The sequence below is a fragment of the Globicephala melas genome, chromosome 16, assembly GCF_963455315.2.
Source record: "Globicephala melas chromosome 16, mGloMel1.2, whole genome shotgun sequence".
NCBI lineage: Eukaryota > Metazoa > Chordata > Mammalia > Artiodactyla > Delphinidae > Globicephala > Globicephala melas.
In genome coordinates, this window is record NC_083329.1 from 74,015,853 (window position 1) to 74,030,317 (window position 14,465).

A 14,465-nucleotide genomic window follows, 5' to 3' on the forward strand; every position below is an offset into this window, starting at 1 on the left:
CCTCTGTTCACCATGGACTGGGAGGAACCTCAACCCGATCAGGAGAGCCCCTTTCTTGATCCAGCCCAGAAAGTTGGGAGTTGAATCTACACCCAGGTGATTTTCATCTGGACTCGGTACCTACCTGGCCCTGGATCCCTGTCCATAAGAGATGGGCTGGTGGACATATTCAGTGGACATAGGGACTGGAGCCATGTATGTCAACTCATGCCTGATCCAGGAAAAGCATGCCATCCAGGAAAGGTGACTTTTCATTTGGATCCCAGGCACTGACAAATATGGGAAAGATTTGGAGCAATGCCTGTATAGCTGAGGACTTAGAGCCTAGCGCATAAGGAAGTGCAGGCAAATCTCTAACCATTCCCCACTGGACTCCTAGGGGGCTGATCTGAAGGCATCCATTTCCAGAAGAGGAGAGGGCAATAGAGGTGCTGGGCAGTGTGTGAAGGGCCTGACATTGTGTGAAGGGCCTGACATTCTAGCCAATCAATAAGGGATCTGCTGGAAGCCAGGTGTCCAGTGTTGACATGACGTACCCCTCATTTCCAAGGCCCAGGTTGCAGGTCTAGATCAAATTCTCCTGAGATTAGGCCTAACCGAAATTGCCCTCTGCCAGATAGATCGGGGCAAATCGATCTGGAATGTCTTACTTCTGACGTGCCTGCCTTCCTTCTTCCCTAGATGTGGTTTCAGAACTGAAGAGCTCTGCACCCAGAGCAGAGCAGAGGTGGGCCCGTGAAGGTACTGGCAGAAGGCCCCAGTGCCGGACTAGCTCTGACTGTTTCGTGGGACCAGAGCCACCTGTCCACTGCCCACAGTAGCTCTCATCATTTTCCTCCCTCCAGTCTGCTTGAGAGCATCCAGTCCTTGGCCACAGCAGCTCCTTTTCTCTCCCCCACGTTCTTTGTTCCTAGTGTTCCCTCTGGGGGCATGGGGGCTCGTCATTGAGGTCCATGGTGGTGCAGCCCACTCTGCTGTGCAGGGAAGAGAGAAGCTGAACCTCTGGGAGCAGTTGCAAGTCACTCCTAAGCAGGAGCAAATCCGGGACTGGGTCTCCACCTGTTCACACAGCTCTCTGGCCTCCATCCCAGGGAACATGCCAGGAGAACAACCTGCACACTGGCCTGGCCGCACTCCCCCTCCAAGACTGCCCTCAACCTGACCTTGGCAATCCTCAGCTGCACTTGCAGGACCGGGCTCGGCCATGCACATCCCAAGCCATGCAGTGGTGGCGCTAGGGGACCCAAGTTGTCATCTCCAGATGGGAGCCTCAGGAATGGAGGGTTCTGCAGCCTGCACAGGCTGAGACACACGTCTGGCCACAGCAGGCACGCAGGTGAAGAGACATCTCCTCTGCTGGATCAGCACCCAGCACTTGGAAGCTCATCAAGCCTCTTAGATGGACTCTTGTCAGCCTCAGACATTCAGGGCAAGGCACAGCCTTTCCTGAAGGCGGATGCACGGGGAGAGGGACCACCGGGAATCCCGGGAGCAGCCCTCAGCAAGGAAGAATTTCAGGCTCTTCTCGACACGCTCCCAAGCTCACCAGGGCCTCAGACTTAGGAGGAGGAAGGAAACCTTCTCCCGAGCCCCTTCCAGGCCTTATTTCCTGGGATGCAGGGCCATAATGATAAAAAGAAGGAACAAGCAACCCTTAGTGTTCGGGAGCAGCACCTAGGCAAGAAGACCCATCCTTCACGTGAAACCCCTCTGTCCTATTGGCGGCACTTCGTTGCCTCAGTGAGTGTTGCCCAGCTCCACACAAGCTCTTAGGAAGCATGGACACCAGGAGGGGTGCCCTTCCTGAAGCCTTAAGGAAATCTAGCATTGTAATGACAAAGGTGACCCAACTCTTCTGTCTGCGCCATCCCTGAACTGGAATCAAAACAAGTCAAGGAGATTAGGTAGAAGAAGGACTCATTCACACACGTTACCTTCCTGGCAAGATGGGAAGGTATATCTGAAGTGTGCTTGGTGTATAGAAGAGGAGGGGATGTGACATGGCTCAAACGTGGGTCCAGGAACGTCAGCTCTTATCATGGCTGTGAATGTCGGCTCTGGCAACTGGAAGCAACTTAAGCCTCTAACTAGCGATGATTGCTTCAAAGCTTCAGTCCTTCATACAGTGGAGACGTTGCATATTATTTGCCCCGGGAACATTTGCAATATAAAAAATGGCGGGGAAAGGTACAATAGCATCTCTAACCTGTGACTCAGGAAAGGATAGGAACTTTGCTCTTTCCATCATTTTAGCATGTTTGTATGTATGAGCCTGTATATGTACCTGTACTTTTTCCATGTGGATTTTGAAAAAAGTCTGTGTTCTGAGGCTCTTCCATCAACAGGACCTGCTGCCTTCCTTTGAAAAGTGTGCCTTGGGGGCTTCCCTGGTGGCGCAGTGGTTGAGAGTCCGCCTGCCGATGCAGGGGACGCGGGTTCGTGCCCCGGTCCGGGAAGATCCCACATGCCGCGGAGCGGCTGGGCCCGTGAGCCATGGCCGCTGAGCCTGCGCGTCCGGAGCCTGTGCTCCGCAACAGGAGAGGCCACAACAGTGACAGGGCCACGTACCGCAAAAAAAAAAAAAAAAGTGTGCCTTGGATTTTCAGGTTGTATGTGACATTCCACTGATTCAACAGATATATCTTTGAACTCAGTCTGACTTCTTCTACCTCTATTTTCATTTGACAGGAAGACTCTGTTACAGTGGCCACACGTAGTGGGATAGCGCTTCTGGAAAAAGAGCCTGAACACAGTAGCCTCAGGACAAATGGGGCTTGAGATTTGGAAAGGGACTCCTTGTGGAAAGGATTGTGTCTTTCAATATAGTGAGAGGAAGACTGCATCAGGGTGGCTGGAAACATTCAGATCCTTTGTTGGCAGGACTTCTGCAGACTGTAGACAGAGCTAAGGGCTGTGGCTTAGCCCCTTGTGTGTCCAATGCTGCCCGCTGTAGAGGAGCCCAGGGATGGGCATTGGAGACCGCACCATCCTCTGATGGCCTGTGTGGAAGTACATCTGCGTTCTCTCGGGATACCCTGGATGCTGTGCATGTCAAAGCCTCTGCTCTGGGACTTCCCTGGTGGTCCAGTGGTTGGGACTCCACGCTGCCACTGCAGGGAGCCTGGGTTTGATCTTTGGTCAGGGAACTAAGATCCCGCAAGCCACGTGGCACTGCCAGAAAAAAGGCCTCCGCTCTCACAAGCAGCCTACCACCTGAGTTGTCCAGTTGGGAGCTGGTAGAGGTCTGGCAGCCAGTGCTTTGGTGAGAGCAGCTATCTAATCAGAAGCTTCAGGGAATTTTATCCACAGAAACTTCCACCTTCTCGAGAAAGACTGTCCTGATCCATCAAGATGGTCCCATCACCCTCCGATCTCTGGCACCTGAGAACAAGGGACCAGAATCTGGGTGTCTTCAAGACATTCTCCTGAGACTTGAAGACAGCTCTGGTCCCGGTGGCAGCCATCCATGGTACCACCTGATGACCATCTTTAGAGTGGACAGAGAAACAAACAAAAACATGTAGCAGCCAGAATGGAGGAGCCCTAACTAAGACACAGATCCTGGACCAGGTTGGGGGTTTTATGCTTTCACAGATGCTACAGTTGAGGCCCTCCTTCTGAAAGTTGTTGGGCCCATGCTGGAGGCCTCAGGCAACCACTTGTGCTGTAAGGCAGTTCTCAACAAGCCCTAGCTGCATCTGAGGGTGGAGAGCAAACTCCTATTTGGGAGGAATCCCGTGCTTCCACCAAACAGCATGTGGAGTTAAAATATGATGTTTTGGTTATGTAGAGCCAGTGGCCATTCTCCCAAACGTACATAAACACAAACACACATGTAAACACACTCACATCAGCATTATTTTAACCTAATTGATTTTATTGAATTGCTGGTGTAGTTATTTCTCATTCCCAATTCTGTATAGGCTTAATTGTCTTCATCTAGTCCACATTTCTGAGTTTCATAAACCTGGGTGGGAAAGGAATACAGTAAAGTTGGTAATTTGTGTATTTTTTTAAAATTTTTGAATTGTCACGAGACCAAACTAAACTGCAATGTTGGTGTGGTAGTATTTTTCATCCAAATCATTCCTTTCAAACACAGTTGTGTCATCCATCATCTAAGTTGCTGCCTTCTTTTTTCTTTTTTTTTAAACACACCATTTTTTAAATGTAAGTCGGTACTTCAGCTCTGTGTTTTGTTTTCATATTATGTATAACGATGTCTATCTTGGATGCTGTGGGGCTATCATTGTACTTCCCACCTCATTTGAATTGTCTTTTTCTTCTCACAAGTTGTGTCATGCCCTTCCTTTTCTGCACTTCTATATTTTCTGACATTCCCAGACTAGCGAAGGAGTAACCAGCTAAAGATGGTTAGTTTCCTTTCCCTTAAACCATTAAAGTTATGTCTCATTTCCCTTCTGGGGATTCTGTCAGGGAACATTGCTTTAGAGTACATTGTATTTGTATGAGATGGGCTCCCCTCAACCAAGCATTCAGTGATGTTGCGCAAGTGTTGTTGGAATTCAAGGAGAGAACATGACCTGGATTTACCTGGGAGATGGACCCAGGTAGTGGAACCACCTCAAACCACCCCCCGAGCCTTGTCCTTGGAATGTGCATTCTGCTTGGCTTCCCCAAGAAGTAAGCTTAACAAGGACACAACTTTGAGATAGCAAGGTGTTGTTGACACCTTTGGACAGTATAGCTGACTGAACCTTTAATGCCTCTATTTAACCTTTTTTAAGGTTCTGGCATACAGGTGGGAAACCTAATCGTTTTGTGGCTGCCCAAGACAAGCTTCAGAAGTAAGTTCCCTTGCTTGTTAAACATGCTACCTACCCTAGTGTGGTCTACCCCTTTCTTCAGACTCTCTGTTGCACGTGAGTAATGGGGTGGGTTTCAGATTACACCCAGGAAGCTGTCAAGAAGTTGGGACTCAAGACCGTGATGTGTGGGTAGACCCTGGACTTATCCATTCACCCTTAGTATTCGAAGTATCATGATCTCACCCTCAAATGAAGGAAATGACTTAGGCATGGAATGAAGTGGGTTTCTGGAGATGCTGAGGGATATGTGCAGTGTACACAAGGAAGCTAGGCTCTTCATTTTGGAAAGAACACACCCAAACCTAATCCTGAGGAACCCAGAGTGACGGACTGCAACCGAAAGCAAACTGTTTGAGTATGTGAAAACTAGAGAGCCCTGAAACAAAATTGTACTGGTGAAAGGACGAGGGCAGCTTCAGAAGTACCTGGTAGCCTCTGAACTTGCCTTTCATTTAATTTCCACTTGCTTCGTGGGATTCCTTCAAGGTCATAAATTTTGAATGAGGGTTTACCGTAGGAAGCTGTTGAAATAAATAGGGGTGAGGCATCCTTGTACTTGTATAAGTCCTGTGCTTCCACGAACTGAACAATTGGCCAGCAGTTTCTGTGCAGTCCAGGTGGCTCTCCCAACATGGATTCATCAGCACATCAAGCGGTAAGTATACATCAGCATCTGGACTTTGTTGTTAGATCATCCAGATGCCTTGATGCCCTTCCAGGGTTAACGAAGCTATAAGTGACCATTAAGTTTGCAGTGACAGATTTTATTGGGCTGTGTTTCAGGAATAAATTGGGGAAAAAGGTTGAGAGTGGCTTGGGCATTTTCTTGAAATGGAAAAGGAAGTTGGTAGCCCTGTTGCCCATCAATGGCTTCTCTACCAAAAGTCTTAAAGTTGGTACTGTAATTGGATGGAATGCTACATAAATTTTCAAATGTTTTCAATTCAGTTGATAAAAATGTATGTTTATTTTCCAGTAGACCAAGTTTGGGATTTTGAGTTGGTTTGGTTCTTTTTTGTCGTTTGTTTTATTGTGTTTTGTTTTCAGTTTTAAGTGGTTAATTTCTATTGTGTTGATGGAAATAATCAACCAACGGTAGTAAGAATAGAAGAGAGTTTATTTTTGCCAAACTGAAAACTAGACCCCAGAAGACACAGATTCCAGAAGCACTTGAATTGTCTTCTCCTGGAGTACAAAATGGAGGCGGCTTATAATGGCAAAATCTGCAGTGTTGCACTCAGTTGCATGAGTTATTTCTAAAGAATTATAATTGGAGCTGGCAAGAGGTAAGGGTTTCGTTAAGCAAGTATTGGTTGGGGTCTGAAACCCTTGCCTACTCACAGGGGAAGACCTTGAGGCCATAAGTTTGCAGCTGGCAGCTTTTAACAGGTTTTTTTTTTCTTTTAGAAGGGCTGGTGGTGTCCTGGAGTTTGATACAGTTCAGGAAATCCAAGATCTCTATGGTGCAGGAACGTGTCTGAAACCACATTCCACCATGGCCATCTGGCTCCAGTTGGAATGCCTGAAACACAGTTTTATATCTTTTCGTAACAAGGGACAAACGTCAGATATGGAGTACGTCACTTCAAGGTTTCAAGAGAGAAAGTTTAGCACGTACACAGCTAGGCAGCATGACCTCACTGTCTGGAAAGAGAAACTCATCCTCCAAGGAGAACCAGCCTGGGCATCATCAGAAGGGGGACATTTGCCCTTATCTTGAAAGTAGGTATTGAAAACAGTCTGATAAAGGCATTCTGTGTTTTTTTAATAGTTCAAGCAGATGTGCAATGTACATACGACAGGCCATAAGACAGGCGTTTCTAGTTAGCGTAAGCCATAATGACCCTCCCATGAGTCAGTATGTGAAAAATTCTTCCATCAATTGACTGAAATCCCATTTTTCTATGGCTTTGCATTTCGTTTGCATGTAATTCTATGGATTATTTGTTAGTGGTTGGTAGATCCCAGTAACATTGACTATCATCTTTTCTGATAGGTGTATGTTGAGCTCCCAGTGTCCCATTCAGTTAAAAATGGAGTATAATCTCTGGACTCAGAAGTTTTACACGTGGCATAAAGACAATAGCTGGGCTGGCACCATCGTTTTGCATTTATGTGGAATCCCCCCTAAGACTTTTCCCCTTTGCTCTTCAACAGGCGACTCCCAAGAGGACAGAAGAAGGAGACTTGTTCTGAAGCCATGTCAAAAGGATGCTGTGCAAGCACTGCTTCAAAAGAACCCTTACCCTCATGTAGCTACCAGAGAACAGCTGGCCTGAGACCTTGGCATTCTAGAAAGCAGAGTTCAGGTAAACTTGAATGTCTTTATTCATTCTCTCAGGGTCCACGACCAGAAGCAGTCAGGGCTAAGCAATCTGGAGTCAGTCTTTAAGGTCTGGAAATTTGCTTATAAGCATTAGCCAGATGGTGTCACGCAATGTGAAGAACGAAATAAAAACACCCAACAAGCGAAAGTGACGTACTAGAGGAAGGGTACGAGATGAGGGTTTTCTCATGGCTTGTACGCCCAGTGTGCCGTCTGCTACAGGACTTCAGGTTTGAGGGCACGCTGGGGAGGGGACGTACTTCTTTCTCTCAGTGCTTCTCTTCTGGGTGCTTGAGACAACCGTGACTCAAATCCTGGCAGTGATTGTGCGTCCCTTGGGAACATGTGGCCAGAGTGAGACGAGTGGCTATAGGCCCATTCCAATGGATGGTGAGAAAGAAAAGTCCATGAAACAATGAAGCATGAGGCTGGTCGTGCCATGGAGTTTGTTCCTTTATTGCTTGCCTCCAAAGAACTACCTGTGAAGGCTTCGTCTCTGGTCAGGTTTGAGAGGAGTAATTAAAGGAAGGGAGTTAGCATTTGAGCACAAGGCCTGGGACATCACAACACGTCAACAAAGATTGGCTGTCTTTCCCTATTGAAATGTTCTCTTGGTTTATCTAATTATCCACACACAACATTCAGAAATGACTGAAAAATGAACATGCGTTGCTCTTTGGTCTTCAGTAATGAGGAAGTAAGCGCGTCATTTCACCGTTGAAGTCAATGGCGCACATTTCAAAGATGGGGATCGGGTACATCAGTGTGTCCTGACCTAGAAATGACTTGGCATGTATCCACTAAGAGGTAGATAACTGTAAATGAGTACTTCCCAGGCAGCATGGGATTTTAGTTATTGTCATCTGGGTTTAGTGAGTTTTTGACAGGGGCACTTGCCCCAATGTACTGTATGTCACGAAACAGTACTGCCTAAGGTGACTTAAGAGAGACAGAGAAACATTACTCAGGTATCCATGAGGCAAAAAAGCAAAAGAGAGCAAGTGAGAGTAAGAGGAGAGAGACAGAAATAGAGAGGGAGGAAAACAGACAGACAAAGACAGGTAGAAGGAGGGAATCAGAGACAGAGACAGAAAGACTGACATAGAAACTGGCTGGTTTGATGGTAAGAGTAATCGAGAGAGAGGGTGTGCTAGCGAACGCATTCTGACTGTGGGAAAGCAAACATTGTCTCCCCCATCACGGGTCTTGACCTTGGATACCAGGAAGGTGACTAAAGGAGGAATGATTATTTTCTTTGATGCACGTTGCGTATTTTCTGAAATTCTGTGCTCTTATTCAGAGATAAAAGTGTTACTCTTTGGATAGTTATAATATATATAACTATATATTATAATCTCTATAGATATAACATAGAGCTTATGCCTTTGAATCATTAACATTTCCGTGGGGGGCAGATGGGCCATACTGGGTTTTCATTAGTTTGCTTGGTTGTTTGTTCTGTTGTAAATCACTGCAGTAGATCTTGGAAATAAGTTGATAACCTGTGGCTTAAATGAGAGCTAGGGCATGACCATTCTCTAGTTCTGGCTGAGGAGCTGGCAGTAATGCATATTCTGGCTCTTGAGCTTGAACAATAGCTGTGGCTTGAGCTTGCTCTGGCTCTGGAGCTGTAGTGGGCAGTAGAGGTGTTGCTGGCTCTAGGTCTTGATATGTTTCCAGAGCTTGTTCTGGAGCTGGTACTGTAGCTCCAAGAAGAGAAAATATCATCAATAGGACTGCTTTTCCAGTGCCTCCAAAGACAGGAAACTTCTCACTGCCTATCAGGGAAGTCTCAATCCAAGATGCCACCCCCAGGAAGTCTTCCCAGACTGCAGTCTGGGGAAACAGTGATCTGAGTCTCCTCAGAGGCCCAGTTCCAGCCTCGGGAAACTCTGTTCTGTGTGGCTCCACCCCTTCCCCTCCCCACTCGCCCCCCGTCACCCACCCTGAGTCCCCCTCACCATCACCCTCTGCCTCAGGGGGCTCCAGGTGCTCCAGCTGTGCCAGAAGAAGGCGGGCTTGCTGCTCCAGGTCTGAGCCAGGCATGCTGAGCTCTGTGTAAGCCAGAAGCATCTTCAGGCGGGGAACTTCTGGGGGCTGGTGGAAATGCTCAGGGTAATGGTGCAGCCAGGTGCCCAGCGTGGAGGACACGGCCCTGGGGGGAGTCAGGTGGGCAGCAGAGTCAGAGACCGGGCATTTCCTTCCACACTGCGCCCCCAGGGTAGCCCTGGTTGTGAGGTCTAGTGTGACTGTCTGACTCCAAACTAGAACGGAAGCCCTGGAGGGCAGGACTGCTGTCTGCTCGATGCGTTAAATGATGGGTGTTCCTAGAAAAGCACCTGCACCTGGCGGCCTTCCTCTATATGTGAAGAATGACTGAGCCCCACCAGCCCCATCGCACACATCTGAGTGGCCTGGGGCCCCACTGCTCGGCCCCAAGGATCCCTGCTCTCACTCACCCAGGACAGGGCACCCCTAATGGAATCACTCATCACCTTGCACATGGGAAATACGCTCATCCCAAGGTGAGAGGCACAGTGACAACTGAGGCGGAGGCTTCCTCATGGGAGGAGGGACATGATGAATTAGCACAACCACCGCCCCTCCAGCAGACCTTTCCACAGGCCAGGTCCCCAGAAAGCACTTTCCGTGAAGGACCCGCTGGTCTCTACAGTCACCGTAGGGGGCTGGTCCTCTCTTTACCCTAGTGTGCAGAGGGGCCAGCTGAGGCTCAGAGAGGTGGAGTGACATTCTAAAACCTCACAGCTAGAAGGTGGCCGAGTCACCAATGTCCCATCGGGAAAAAGTGCTCACCTTGTGAAGAGAAGGTCCAGCGTCTGCTGGGTGGTAGGGAAAGCCCTGTAGGTACCCAGGAATGTGGGGAGGTTGGAGGGGGCGCCGCCCAGGAAGGCAGGCACCAGGTTTCCCACCAGCGTCTCCAGCCTGCCTGCCTGGACGCTCCACACCATGCAGGTCTCATTCCTGCCCACCGTGAACACATTTTTCCCTTGGGGTGGAACAGAGGAGACATCTGGAATGGCCTACCATACAGTATTTCAAAGAGGCTTAATTTAGGCCTGCTTCTGGGAGCCACTCTGATCCGTAGCATGGCAACTGGCAAAGCCTTATCCCAAGTTAAATTAGTCTCGGCATATTTTAGCAGTGCTCCTTTTTAATGTATAATTCATTTTCTTGGTTTTTCCTGTTGATTGTGGTCTCCAGGATGAATGTAGCTTCCAATTTGCAGTGCTTTAGACACTTGTTGGGTTATGCTAGAGACAAAAGCAGGCCCATTATCACTGTGAAGGGTATTAGGCAGTCCACATCAGGGGATACTTTCCTTAAGGAGGGCTTTAACTAATCTGAGCTTCCTGGTATTTTGACAAGTCGATCTGCAGAAGTGACCCTGTTACTGCTTGATAATTGCCTTCCTTTGCTGCCTTCTCTGCAGCTTGGTCAGCTAACCAGTTGCCTTTTATTATATGAGCTTCACCTTTTCGGTGGCCTGGGCAGTGCATTATGGCCAGTGGTGAGGGCTTGTGGGCTGCTTCTAATGGTGACAGGATTTAAGAAGTGTGCTTTATGCCTTTACTGTTTGAAGTGAGGAGCCCCCTTTCTTTCCAGATTGCCCCGTGAGCATGCACCACGGAGAATGCATAGTGAGTCTGTGTATATATTTATATTTACTCACTCTCCTTCAGTGAGTAGTAGGGCTCTTGTCAGAGCAATGATTTCTGCGTTCTGGGCTGAGCTACCTGGGGACAGGGCTCTTTCTAAGGGTGACCACCGCATACCCAGCACGTCACCTACCTTGGTCCATGAAGCTGCTTCCATCGGTAAACAGTTCCATATCTGGCCCAGCCGAGGGTTAATCGCTTAAGTCCGGTCTGCTAGAGTGTACTAGCTCGATGACGGGTAGGCATTTGTGCTCCGGGGGCTGTGCAGCATTAATTGGGAGCATTGTGGCTCGATTTGGGGCTGAAGTGACCCTGAAGTCTTACATTGAAATTGTCGAAGAGAATGGCTTGGTACTTTCCCATTCTCCCAGAAGTCAACCAATAGCCCCCTTTTTGTTCCAGTAAAGAAAGAACATGGTGAGGGACATACACAATGGTGGGTTGCCTCCGGGTAAACTTCTGAGTTTCCTGAGGTATGTCACAAGTAGCTGCTACAACTTGAAGGCAGAGGGGCCGTCCCTTAAGTCTGTTCGGGTTGTTTTGAGAAGTAGGAAACAGGTAGAGGGATATTCCCCAGAGTTTGAAATAACACGCCGAGACTTATGCCTTGTCTCTCATGTACATACAATTTGAAAGGTTTCTTTAAGTCTGGTAGTCCCAAAGCCAGGGCTGAGACTGACTTTGTTTTTATGGTTTCAAAGGCTGTTTGAAAGTTACTTTAGTCCAAGTAAGGGACTCAAGATCATGTCCCTTTAAAGTCTCATAGAGGGGCTTTCTATGGGCCCACAGTTCGGGATCCAAATCCAACAGAACCCTGTCATTCCCAGAAACCCCTTCAGCTGTCTGCGAGTCTTGGGTGTTCCCAAGCCTGCAGTTACCTGTTTTCTATCAGGCAAAAGATCCTGCTGTCCTTGATCCTGATCCCCTTGTCCAAGATCCTGCTGTATCTTGGACAAAGTCCAGATACATGACTTGTTGCTTACATATTTGGGCCTTTTTCTGGGAAACCTTATATCCATTGTTGGCCAGATAGTTCAGGGTTCTGATGGTATTTTGTAGACACTTAACACATGTAGGGCTCGCTATGAGCAAATTGTCCACATTTTGGAGTAAGAGTCTTTCATCCAATATTAAGTTTCTAAGGTCCCTAGCCAACATTTCCCCAAACAAGGTAGGGGAATTCTTAAATCCTTGAGGCAGGACTGTCCAACAATACTGTTGGATTACCTGTGCTTCTGGGTCCTGCCATTCAAAAGCAAATAGCTGCTGTGATTCTTCTGCAATAGGAATGCAGAAAAGAAGTACCTTTCAAGTCCAAAACTGAGCACCACCTGTATTCCCCCAGAATCGTTGTGAACAGAGTGTATGGCTCAGGTACCACAGGGAGCAAATCTTGGACTATTTCATTAATAGCCCTCAAGGCTTAGACGAAGTGATACTCTGCTGAGTTTGGCTTTTTGACTGGGAGAATAGGGGTCTCATACGGGGACCTGCAAGGTTTAATTAATCCTTTTCCCGAAAACTTTTTTAGGATTGTCTCAATTCCCTTTTGGGCCTCTTGCCTCAGAGGATATTGTTTTAGATTAGGTGTCCCGGGGTCCTTTTTAACGGGATTTGTATTGGACATGCATTTTTGGCCTTCCCAGGGGTGCCGTCAGCCCATACTTCTGGCCTTATCTTTTCATAGACTTCAGGGGAAAAGAGCTCTGTCTCCTTTTCTGGGGTGGCCACGAGTGCCCTCTGTAGGCTTAAAATGTGCTTCAATGGGACCCTGATGTCAGGCTGTTCCGGTGAAAAAGTTACTTGAACATTTAATTTACAAAGGAGATGTCGGCCCAAAAGAGGGATCGACACGCTGACATATATAAGAAACTGTGTTTCAGGGTGAGGTCCCCTAATTGGCATCCTAGAGGCTGTAAGAGAGAACGATTTTGTACTTGCCCAGAAACTCCCATGACCAGGATGGACTGAGATGTTTTCTGTGCCACCTTGGTGTTCACCACAGCATACGTTGCACCCGCATCTATCAGAAGGTCAATCAACTTGTCTCCCACAGTCAAAGTTACTTGGGGCTCCTGTGGGGAAACTGGAATTGGACACCTCAAGTCCAAGGGAGCCCCTGGTTCTCTTCATTCATCATCAGAGTGTTCCTCTCTTTCTACCATATAAAAGGTTCCCGTCTTTCTTTTATTGTTTCCCGTCTTATTTTTTCGCCTAGGGCAATCTTTTTTCCAATGCCCTTCCTCCTTATAGTAAGCACATTGTTCCCTCCCCAATGGTGGCTTACCTCTGTTGGGGTTACTCACCTTCCGGGAGTCTAATGCTGCTGCCAGAAAAGTGGAATTCCATTTTGCATCATCTTCCTCTGTCATTGTTCCCTGTTGTTGAACACTTTAAAAGCAACATCTACCAATTGAGAAGGGTTCATTCCAAATGCACCATCTAATTTTTGTAATTTTCTTCTTACATCTGGGGCACTTTGCCCAATGAAGGTCATATGTCCCATTCTCATATTTTCGGGACCTCAGGGTCTGCATCAGTGTAGCATCTATAAGCTTGATAAATTCTTTCTAGAAAGTCTCCTGGATCCTCATTGGATTTTTGGTGTATCTCCTGAATTTTGCTTAAGCTCTTTTGCCTAGGTACCCCTTTTGGAGACCCACTAAGATATACTTCCTATAATGCTCTAGATGTGGTATATCTCCATTATTAGGATCCCAGTCAGGCTCAGCAGTAGGAACCGCCCGACTTGCTTCTGGAGTTCCATTTGGATCTGCTGGATGAAGCTGGTGTGCTTCCTTGCTAGCCAGTGACCATCCTCCTTTCATCCCCAGTAAGAATCATATTCATCACCGTGTGAATGTCCACCCCGGGGGGATGGTGAGTGGCAAAGATAGAAGTGAAAAGTTCAGTCATGTGGAGGGGGTCCTCTCAGTAAGCAGGGTTATGGTCTTTCCAATTAAACAGATCTGAAGTTGAGAATGGATTGTACATCCATAGAAACCCAGCTGGCTGGCCATTTGCATTAAGGCCTTCTGTGGGGTATTGGCGCAAGGGAAATTGCCACAATCCAGAAGTGGCTCCCGGTCCAAATTGGGTGCCCTGTCGGGTCTTCGATGGTGACACCAAAGCAGGCCCCTGTGCCCCAGGGGTTAACGTAGAAACTTCTAACTGATCCCCATAAGTAGGGGAAACAGGAATTGGTAAAAGGAGTGCATATACTGGTGGCATGGAGGCGGTCAGAACAACCGCTGGTGCAGCTGGCTGGGCCAGTGGGGGAGCCGGCTTGGTCAGAGAGAGTTTACGTTTTGAAATAACATGTCCTCAGTCTCACTTTCTCCCTCTCCCTCTTGTAGAACAGATTTTCCCTTGGTTTTCCTTTTAGACTGCTGCATCATAAGGTGGCAGCCATCTGACTTTTTTCCTCCTGATGAATGGCATAAATGCTTCTACCTGTGGAATCTCATCATTTTTACCTGCTCTTTCACAAGACAGTTCTAAATGCAAGATCGTATAATAATTGAGCCATTCAAGGGCCATTGCTCTCCTGATCCTAACGTATATTGGGGCCACACACTATTACAATAGAATATTATCTCTTTCTTAGTCATAGGCCCACAGCTGTATTTTGCC

General features: G+C 47.6%; 1 long non-coding RNA gene across 6 annotated transcripts in view; it reads left to right on the forward strand.

The window, feature by feature from the left end:
* Positions 1–14,465, forward strand: part of LOC132593624 (uncharacterized) — a 107,646-nt gene that overhangs the window by 23,094 nt on the left and 70,087 nt on the right. For 5 of the 6 annotated variants that reach the window (XR_009559334.1, XR_009559333.1, XR_009559335.1 and 2 more), the window contains 4 exons: positions 682–5,484; positions 5,877–6,115; positions 6,237–6,551; positions 6,987–7,138. This is a non-coding gene — a long non-coding RNA (uncharacterized lncRNA). The remainder of the gene's footprint in view (positions 1–681; positions 5,485–5,876; positions 6,116–6,236; positions 6,552–6,986; positions 7,139–14,465) is intronic. The other variant, XR_009559330.1, reaches the window with a different exon arrangement.